Here is an 11,260-nt window from a genome sequence, read left to right on the forward strand (position 1 = left end):
ATCAAGGGGGAGGGTATGGGTGGGGGATAGATGTGGGATTAGTGGTAGTGGGGTGGAGGGATAGGGAGAAAATGCAGACAACTGTAATTGAATAACAATAAAAATTAAAAATAAAAAAAGAAAGCTTCAGCAGTGAGATCCCTGTCGAGCAAAGTGTGGCTTACAGCGCCCCCTGCTGTTCACGTTCGTTGAAGACAAGCTCGTGAATCAATGTAGAGCCAAGTTTCATGGAGATTAAGGACCAGGTTTTTCTCCTGTCAAAATTCCATTTATCGGACTGAAATTTGGAAAGCGTTCTAAGTACATTTATTTCAGCTATTAAACTTTTTAGCTAAAATTCAAGAATAATGAAAAAGAATAAAACAATATGTTCCTGTATTTGGTTGCTGAATAATTGATAAGGTTTCCTTCACCACTATCTCTTTATTTTAACGGATTTTAACCAAGGTCCCATTCAATGCTCAGACTGATTTAGGTCACCAGAATATATTGTTCTTTCACTGATTTTTTTTTTTTTTACAAATCCATCTGGGATTTTAGTCTTTCAAAAAATAACTCATGGACATGAAATATTCTTTGCCATTATTTACAAAAGTAGTACAAGGCTTCCATAGACATGTCTGTTCAGTGACAGGGTTTGGAACACTCTGCTTACCAGCATGTAACCATTTCAGTGTGTTAAAGTTTCTCTCTGATTACAGGTAATGTCTTCACATGGGTCCTAGGTGGGCGATTATCTGATTGACGGTGAGCACTGGACTCACAGCGCCCGGATTCATCGGGCAGAGAAGCAGATAACCCTCACAGGAAAAATGAGCCCTTCGGGCTCCCAGCGTGTCTGTGCTTTGTCTGCCGTGTGCATTTTTTTGTGTTTGGTGTCATTTTTACTGGACTCCACGGTGTGTTTGCTCAGATAGGAGCACCGCCTTCTCCATAACCTGGGTAGCGTTAAGCTGCGTGAGGGGAGAGTTCACATCTAATGTCTGCCTGTTTGCTAGCGGTCCAGTAACAGGACTGTCCACTGGAAATCCCGAACGCCCACCCGATCGAGTTCCCCGAGGGTAGGGGCCCGGTGCGTGCGCGGCATTGCCCTCCGTCCTGAGCGCGTGAGAGTCAGCCGGGAAAGCAGATCACGGAGAGGGGGGCCTCTCTAACGCCCTGGGCCTGGCGCCCGGAGGACAGGGTGTCAGAGCCAGGCTGGCCCAGCGCGGTGTCCTTCTCCAGGGCCTCATCCCCAGTGGGCGAGGGCTGAAAGGTGCAAGGCCCGCTCCGAGGTGTGTGTCCCCAGGCCGAAGGCGCGGAGATGTCGGGAGGCTGCGTGCGCCCTGCCTGCCCATTGGAGGGCACTGTGTTTCACCGCCTCCAGTCCAGGCCATAATTTAGCCAAAATACTGATCCAACAAATGTTAGTTATTTCTCCTCATCTTTACGATATTATGTCTGGAGGTATATGTCTCCCATGGATGACTCACTTGCTTTTTTTGAAAAAAGATTTACTATGTCGATGGATTATAGCTCTCAGTGTATTGTCTTGGCCAAAAAGTTCATTCGGTTGTTCTACATGATGGCTTAGTAGCACTTAGTTGTCTTTGATTTCATTCAGAATAATTTTGTTAGACTGTATTGTGACAGCTATCATGTCAGTGTGCATTAAAGAACTTATCAAAACTGTTGAATTTTTGTGCAGCCATTTTAATATTGAAGATGGAAGCCAATACCCCACCAGCCACACCAAAGCCAGTCTTCGCCCAGAGAAGCGGATGTTGTGTATGTGTGGGGCTGGGGGTCCTCCGTTAGGGGCTCCTTCCGGAACACCAAACGATTATGTCCAGTAAGAACTGCTCCAGTTACAACCACTGGAAGCAGCACTCAACCAAAAGTGTCAGGAATTAGTCAACAGAAAACTCGGACTCTTCCCTCAGGATAACACAAGACAGGCGTTCCTTTGGTGACCAGGCAAAAACTGCCCCAGCCTGGCTGGGAGGTTCCGATTCATCCACCGTATTCACCAGACACTGCGCCTTCCGATTTCCATTTATTTCAGTCTTTACAAAATTCTCTTAGTGGAGAAAAATTTCATTCCCTGGAAAACTGCAAAAGGCACCTGGAACAGTTCTTTGCTCAAAAATATAAAAAGTTTTGCGAAGATGGATTATGAAGTTGCCTGAAAGACGGAAGAAAGTAGTGGAACGAAACGGTGAATATGTTGTAAATGAAGTTATTGGTGAAAATGAAAAATGTCTTTTATGTTTACTTAAAAACAGAACAAACTTTTTAGCCAACCCAATATTCCCCTCCCTCCCTTAGGAAAGATTAGCATAGCTGATTACTTCTTAAAACTGCAAATGAGTTTAAGTAACACTTTACATCTAATGAAGCAAAAAGAAAAAATAATCAAGGGACATATTCCGAATGTACAAAAGTTTAAAGCAGTTCTGGCATTTCTGAGAGCTGAATTTACCTCTGAAGCCATTAGCTCAAAAAAAGTCTTTAGTTATCCTACATTATTTAGAAAGAATAGCATTATAAGATTAAAAGTTAGGCTAAAAATGCCTTGCTAAATGCTTTCTGATCAAATATTATACATTCACTGCACTGTAAATAAAAATAAAACTTGATTCATGCAATACATTGGAATCTGTAAATGAGTTTGGGGTTGAATAATGAAAGACACTAACAGAATGATAGTATCTATAGTAAGTATATATGTAAGTAGATATTTTTATATAAACATGCACATTCAAAGTTTTTGCTACTCAAGTATTTTTAAGACTTTAAGGCATATAAAATAGTTCTTATAAGACAACATCCTGAATTTTTCCGATAGATTCTTTTGGAAGTCTGACGTGGAGCTAACGAGACATGAACTGCTGAAGGCTTTTCATCTGTTTCCGCAGTCAGGTTCGTGCTGCGGCTCCTGCGGCAGAGCGTGGCCCTGAGCCTCAGGTCTGCGCCCTGAATTTGTAAGCGCGGGGAATGGCGCACTGGCACACATCCAGGCTTTAGAGCCGGTGCCCACCCCTGTCGGAAGACTCATCCTGACTCCGGGAGATACTCCCGTTGCATCTGCGCTCGGGTGAGGTGACCTTGCAGGAGCCGCGCATCCTCTTTACCACGAAGGTCTGCGTGTCCTTCGCAGCGTGGAGGGAGCTGCTCTCTCAGTGTCCTCCCGGAGCCCTTCGCCGCCCATCCCTGTGCGGTGCCTCCCTGAGGGCGGCCAGAAGGAGACTCTGCATCCAGGGCAGAGGAGTGGAGGAGTTTTACGGAGTGTTTGCTGGGGTGTTTTGTTCTAGTTTCCTGGTGAACGCAGCGTGAGTGTGCGAGGACATTACACACGTGTATCTCGTGCACGACGTTGCACACCGTCCAGGCCCCCAGACCCTGGAAGCCTGTGGTCCAGGGAGCCCAGGTGAGGTCTCGTCCTCCCGGGGAAGGTTCTGCTGGCTCACTGGAGCTGGCTCTCCTTCCTGTCCATCTGGTGTGAGGTCATTAGCTCACAGCAGGGCTCCGTTACTATTGTGGGTGGCTCAGCCCACGGGTGCTTTGCTTGCACCCTCTTCATAAACACCTCGGGAGGGGGTCCTTTCTGATGGGAGAGCAACCAGCGTTGGCCCCCCTGAGCACGTGGGTTTACCCTTTGGATTCTGAGCTTGCAGCCGACTATGGCTTTCTCTGCCAGCCTGGAGCTGGGCCCTCACCTCACAGCATCTTTGTGAATTCACCTCCTTGCCGGCTCCATTTACATCGACCACAGTTCTTTCACCGAGGGTCTCTCACTGCTACTAATTGGGGTACGGCACCAAGAATTTGGGCTACGGCACCAAGTATCTGGACAACATCGTAAATCCTTCTTAGCAATAAGAAACTTGCATTGAAAACAAGAAGCTGCTTTTGTACATTTAAGGAAAAAAAAAAGTCACCTGATTACTTTTTCTTGTGAAGTGTCACATGAGAGGGGGCCTGCAGCTGTGGCAGGCATCAGGCAGACCTGAGTTCAAGTACTGCCTCCACCGCTTTCAGCCACGGGGACAGAGTCCCGTGATCTCCGATTCAGCTTTGCTCACGGTCTGACCCTGGAGGCGTTATTTCTCTGTGTGTGTGATTGGAGGGGCTACTTCAGGGCAGCTGGTGTGGGCGACAGTAGCACGGCTGTGGCGCCGTGTGGTCCAGGCGACAAAGGTGCTGGGTGCTAAGTGCGGTTGGTCACATAGTTAACTTGTTGTTGTCTGTCTCCAAAGCCCTTGTTTTCTCCCATATCACACAGCTTCGCACGGGCACCGCAGTGCTCAGCCGGCTCACCTTCCCGCACGCCGCCCTCAGGCTTCTGCAGCTGAGTCGAGTCCCCATCCGCCGACCCTCCCTGCTCACCAATCTCGCCAGGTCTCGGACCCTGTGGTCTATCTAGAGAGTGGGTCGCCCTTCACCCACAGGTGTGAAAAGTAAGGACGTTGACCTCTGCTTTATGGTCCTCGCTTTGTAACAATCCGTCCCAGGTGGCCTGCTGGTGCAGCTCAAACATCCTGACTCTCAGGTGCAGGTTCTCAGGTGGCCCTATCGTCCGGCAAGGGCTGAGCACCACTGTTTATGAAAATGTCGTCTGTGCTTTGACGCACAGCTGAGCCAGAGCAATGAAAGAACGTGGGGGTCCGCGGGGAGCGTAAGGGAAGAAAAGTATTTCTTGTCTGCAGTGTATTTCTTGTCTTAATTTTAAAAGTGTTCCATCACTGCTTCGAGCAACTTTAGACTGTCAAATGTGTCAAAAAAATAGTGGTTTCCAGCCTTGGAGCGATCACACAAGTACAAAGTGCAGAGTTAAATACCGACAGACACAGACAGACCGTTGAGGAGACGGAATGAACAGCATCTCCCATGTGCGTGAGTGGTTACAGACCTGGAGGAGGAGGCCCGCCTCATAGATCCGACCCCAGAGCTGTGTCACCGTCGGGGGAGACAGACGTAGGGGGTTCAGCAGCCTCTGCGCTTGGGGATTGCCGCGGTGCTGGGGGTGCGAGATCCTGGGAGACGGGAAGTGGGCTTTCACATTTTACAGCCAAGTAAGGACATCTGACTGCAGGCTGTGGGGTGTTCTCTCATGCGCGCTCTTTTTAATAGAGAAGTTTTGCAGAAGCCTGATGTTTAGAGAAGCCCACAGATTATTAGAGTAGCATAAGTGGCTCCTTCTGAGACATGCTATTTAAACACATACGTCGAAGGGGAAGCTTTGAGGCCGAGCACAAAGAGGAAACAAAATAGGCCCTCTGCCGTAGTAGACACGGCTCACATGGCTGTTGCTGACAGTCTTTGGGCTCGCTACCTGACCTCTGCTACTTCTTGTAAGCACAGCTTGCTGTAGCTTGCGTGGAAGCAGGTGCGCGCGGGCACAGTGTTGCCTGCAGAAAGCCCTTCGCTGATGTGGGCAACCTGGAGACTGGGGAGTGAAAACCAGAAGCCCCGTTCTTCGGTGCGTGCTGGCGCACACCTCCAACCGACCGGCCGGCGCCATGCGGGCGAGCACTTGAGTGGTCAGGGTGCTGAGGGGTCTCAGGATCACGTGTGCATGACGAGGACGAGAACCCACCCCGAGCAGAAGCCAGGGAGCAGTGGCGTGGGGCCTCGGTCGCCGTCCGTCGAGTCAGCGTTTGGTAGTAATTCTCACGGTTACCTGTGCTGTGAGCCACCTTTTCTTTCTCTCTCAGTCTTCCAGTTTTCGCCTCTCCAGAGAGAACGGGCCAGCTGCTGCAGCCATAGGCTCGACAAGCCCGACAAAACACAGCAGGCCAGCAGTTAGTGTCGGTGGGTGGTGATGCCAAGAGGGGACAGGAGGGCACTTCTAGCAGAAGAAGGGCGAACACGGCTTTTTGTTTCAGAAAGTAGAGTGAGACCTGTTTAAGCACTCTGACGATTCCACACAGGCCCACGCCTCGCTACGATAGTCTGTGAAAAGAGGCAATCCCAAAGGTAAGCCAGGCTGGGGTCAGTACTTGTTCCAACCCAAGGCGCCTGCGTGGTGCCCGGGTGGCGTCCGCTGGTGCAGGGCATGGGCCAGCACTCGGCCCTCGGGGAGCTCTGTCCCTGGGATGCACAGTGAACAGAACGACGTCCTTCTCCATGGAGTGTCCAGGCTTGTGGACACAGACAAACTCAAGGCGAGTGTGAGTGACGCAGAACACGTGGTCAGTAACGAGGGCAGGACGAGGGCAGGACAAGGGCCAGGATGGGTGGTGGTTGGGTGGGGGGTGGAGATGGGCAGCAAGGGACAATCTGCCAGGGACAATCTGACAATCCGCCATAAGATGGCAGAGAGCAGGGCCACTGGGTGTTTGGGGCAGAGCATCGCAGACACGGGTAGATGCATCAGCACACGCCAGGCCGTGGGAGAGGCAGTGGATGCTCTGTGTGGTTGGGGTTGGTACGTGGGGGCGGCAGGAAGGTGAGCTTAGAGCCCAGGGTGGGCTGGGCCCAGGCAGGGACCTGGCTTCTCCTCTGCTCTGGCCAGTGATGGGATCCGCGGCTTCAGAGAGGGTCACTCCAGTTGCTGTGCTGAGGATGAGCTGTAGCCGCAGGAGATGAAAGCAGAGAGACTGGTGGGGGCATGAGAGGTGCCCATGGGCAGCTGCATGGGGCAGGCAGCCAGCAGGTGCTGCCGGGCACTGGTAGCTTGCCTGATAGATCGGTGTGGGATGTAGACAGAGAAAGTCAAGAATGAGGCCAAGGTTTTCTGCCCCCAAAGTGAACGAAAGCAGAGGCCTTTCCCTGAGACAGAAGGGACAGGGCTTTAGGTGGGACCAGGGGTCAGAGAACTCAGGTGTGAGCTCATCAGGCCTGGGTGCTTTTTAACACCCTCGAGGACTAGGTGAGCAGCTGGGTGGGGCGGGGGCGGGGATTAAGTGGCAGTAATAAAGAAGAGGGTCAGTGATTCTGTGTCCTTGGGGAGATCAGAGTATTGCAATGCAATTAAAGTATAGAATAAAATTAAACAGAGGAGTATTCAAGGTATTATTCCCTTAATTCAAGATGTCTTCAAAGTACCCAAATAAAAATGAACTTTTTGGTTTTCTCTGTGAAAAGAGCTCCATGGCTTGTAAGAGGAAACAGCATGAGAAACGTAAAGGTTAACCTCTGAAAACGATGGGGCATCACAACCGCTATTTAAGAAAATAAAAAATGGAAAACCCTACGCTCGTCCTTGCCTCGTCAGCGCACGGGGTTCTCCAGCTCCTTATTTCACAGAACCCCCAGGAGTGCAAGTGCTGCTTGGTAAGTGCGCAGTGTGCCAGCCAGGCTGGAGCGCCGCGCCAGAAACTGCTCCCCTGTGCGGACCAGGCACAGGACTGTACCTGAACATTTCCGGCAAGTCAGAGAGTCAGCTCTACAAAAACCAAGTGACGGCAATGAAGGAAAATACTTTCCTTTTAAACGTGAAAGAACCGAGCATTAGAACCACCACGAAAGTCTGTTCAAAGTTCTGTTAGTATTTGTAGAAAAAGGGGATATCAATTATTTCCTGAAAAGGAACATGGTAAAATAATTACAGTGATATATGTGAGATTGCTTTGCTGCTGAAAAGGAAATTTCAGAAAGAAGTATCCTGTTGCCGGTCTCCTGCACAAGTAATCAAGCCTGTCGGAAAGCGCCAAGAGCGTGGAAACATGCTCTTTTTTAATGAAGGGGTCTTTTGGAGATAGGGTAAGAAAATAGATTTAAATGGGTTAAGTATGGAGGTTTTTAAAAAAATCCTTAAACATGTAAAATAAATGACGTGAATTGCCTGTCAAAGTTATAAGCAAGCCCTGTTTCTATAGCGGCCACTGAAATCAATACAGAGAAAAGCAAACCATCTCTGTTTCCTGATACGAATATTTTCCTCTGAACAGTCCAAAGCGGTTGTCTATCCCCATTCAGCCGCAGACACGAACGCCAGCGATTGTTAACGGGTCTCACGCATGCTTGCCTGTGTCCGATCCTCTTAGCCCCACCTCTCCTTCACCCTCGGCAAGGGGTAAGAAGCAGCTAGCAGCAATGAGGAATGCCTCGTACTTATGGAGAGACTGCAGAGCCCTCCGCATCCCAGCGTGTTGCTGCAGCAGCTCGCTCGGGGCTCACTTTCACGAACGCCCCCGGTTCTCCAGGGCTGCAGACGCAGGAGTCCGTGAATCCGGGGGCAGGAACCTCACGGTGTCTGAACAGCCTCGTGCAACGTGATCCTTTCCTCAAGCCTGGGAGCCCCCTGCTGCTCACCAGGTAGGAACAGAGGTATATGCACACATCTAGTGGAGAGAAAGATTTCAGAGTATTTTTTGAGACCTATAAGAAAATGTGCTCGGAAAAATCTCCAAAGGTTACAGTGGAGAAAGAAATGCTTGTGTCCTCCTGGGTAGCTGACCGCAGCAGGCCGCATGCGATTCCCGTTGCCTGGCTTCCTGTAACCGTGTCATTTCTTCCCCTCACCGTCTGAGATGCCATGAGGACCCACAGCTCCCTCTGTGTTTCCCCCCCATCTCCGAGTCTGCTGAGCAGCATCACGGGCCCAGGAGAAGCTGGGCGGCGACATTTAGTTGTTTCTGTTTTTTCGTGCAACAATGATTTTATGCACATTTTACATGTTTAAATTATGAAGACATGTCTAGAGGGGATATTTCACTTAACAATTTGTTGCTTGCATTTATAACTGTTTCATGTTTAAATACAACAATATGTAGTGTGTGGAATGGCCTCATACATATGGGATGTGGTATGTAAGGGGGCTTGCTCTTTCCCCCATAAACAGGTCTTTCTCTCTTTTCAAGGCTCAGTGATGAAGTCACGAACTAATAAAGAGCAGGTGTGGCCGTTCAGGAGGATGGGGATGGCGTGCTGCTTGCTGGTCCTGGTCCCCTGCTAATTGACAGGCTCTGGGCCCGGCTGCCACGCTGGAATGGTGCCACAGCATCCCCAGGGTGCCTGCTCGGTGCCTGCCCTGCTCCAGCTGCAGAACAGCCAGAAGCTCCTGCTGCCGCCGGTTTCTCGGCTGACCCCCACCCACGCGTCTGTCAGCCCCCTTCCTCCCTCGGTTCCCAGGGTCTGCACACGGGGGCACGCTGGTGGTTTTTACAAGCTTGTTGCACTACTGGTCATTTTTCCTTTCTGAGATTTTCTGTGATAAAAACAAAGGTGGGTTTTTTTGTTTTGTTTTTCTGCCTGATAAAGTTCTCCTTGGTAACATTTCATGCGTTGTCATGAGTGATGGGACCGCAAACCTCTCCTGGGCCCTGGGGCTGAAGCCAGCCGGGCTCAGCCTGGAACCTCTGCGTCCAGGGCCCCTGAACCAAGGACGCAGCTGCAGCCTGTCCCACACTTCTCTGCAGGTGCAGAGAGCCTTTCCTACCTGGCGGTACAAAGCAAGGGTTCCGTTTAATCGCATCTTGCTGCAGCGAAGGTCATTCCCTAAGCTGGGTTACATTTTCCACGCGCCGTCACCCAGGGGAGAGAAAAGAAGCAGCGCCCCCTGGGGAATTTGTGTCTGTGCTGGTGGCCATGTGGTGCGAGGCTGGACTTCCCAGGAGAGGCCTGAGCCCCACAAGGCTCTCCTGTCCGTGGGACTGGCTGATGGTCCGAGTGTGCGTGGGTTTCCCTGAGCTCCTACTCCGGGGGAGGGGGCCACTCTTGATTAATTGTATGTTCTTTCCCAAATTGTTGTCCTTCCCCAAGAATTGTGAATCCAGCAAATAGTTTACCCGCCTGTGGGGAGAGGAAGCCACCAGACTTCCTTCTCTCAGGAACGTGGTCCTCCCCTGGCGATACATGAGGACTGAATGAGCTCCGGAAGCTCCGGAACCTCGTTGGATCTTAGTTCAGGGCGGGGGGCTGGGAGGTGGGTCTGTATGGCCCAAGCGACTCCCACTTCATCTAGTCCCCATACTGGGCTCTGGATCCCCAAATGTTGCAGCGATGCCTTGCTCCTTACTGTGCACCTGGTGCAGAGAACAAAGAGGAGTCCCACTGTGTGCGCCAGTCCTGCGAGGACACGTGTCCACGTCGCAGGTGTGGCTGCTGAGCACGTGACCTGTGGGCGTGACGCTGGGAACAGATTTTAACCATATTTAACTGCAGTTGATTTCGATTTCTATTCAACTGTCCACACCTGGTTCTGGCCCCCCTGAGACCGCATGGCCGAAGATACAAACACAGCTCCGTTTTTCAGTTTGCTTCACAAGTCGATCACCTCCTTTCTGAGATTCATCCTCTTATCTTCTAATTCCCAGCAGAGAAGAAGTCCTGTGTGGCAGTTTTGGAGGGGCCCCCCCCAGTTATTTGGGGCTGGACCTCAGCCACAGGTGGTGGAGGCTCCGTAGAGAAACACTTTGACCTGAACATGCAGCTCGAATGTGCTGCGACCCACCTCAGACACTGAATCGCTCACTGGGGCCGTTTCCTCGGGGAGAGTGTGGTGTGGCCTTTCAGACACAGCAAGGCCTGTGCACCTGTGGGTTACAGGGACGGGGTGGGGATGTACCATGCAGGCTGCCCTTCCTTCTTTCCGAAGTCCATGCGTGTGTGCCTGTGTACGCGTGTGTGTGTAACCATGCAGATCCCAGGCACAGGCATCTCCTTTCGGAGCACCCAGATTTTTGCCTCTTACTTAGCTTTGTCCAACCTCTGTGGCTATTTTGGTGACTAAGGTGACCGTGATAAAAACAAAACCTGTACAGCAACCTCAGACTTCTGCAACGGTCTTGAACAAACCAGGGAAGCACTAAAGAAGAAATGGATACAGTGAGCAGCAGTGACGTAGTCCGTTGTAATCCAGACTGTGACTCGTGGCCTCTCCCGTGTGGGGCGCCCTTTCTGTGAGTCGGCGGCAGGGTCAGATTGTCACTTCTGTGACCGGACCCCTCAGCCTCCTGATTAGCCAGGGGTTGGTCTGAGCCCGAAGCCATGAGATGCCCTTTGGTCGTTCCATTCTAGCTGCTTCCTCGTCAACTACAAGAACAACAGTCCCGCGTTAGGATGGTCAAATAGGACTCTGCCTCGCCATTGAATCTTCAGGCTTCTGGAGTTAGGAGACAGGGACGATACCTCTCATAAATGGCACTCTAGACTTGCTCACTTGTTGGTGAGTGAGTGAAGTGACCTTGGCAGACACAGATGAGAGGTGGATAAATGGCATTTGGTAAACACTTGGGGAAATGGTCAGAGTGGAGTTAGGTGTGGGCATCCCCACTCTGGGATCCCCCCGTATGCAGCCGTCTCCCACTCCCATTCGCCCACAGGAGGCCCAAAT

Source organism: Desmodus rotundus, chromosome 9 (assembly GCF_022682495.2).
Source record: "Desmodus rotundus isolate HL8 chromosome 9, HLdesRot8A.1, whole genome shotgun sequence".
In the NCBI taxonomy this organism is placed as follows: Eukaryota; Metazoa; Chordata; class Mammalia; order Chiroptera; family Phyllostomidae; genus Desmodus; species Desmodus rotundus.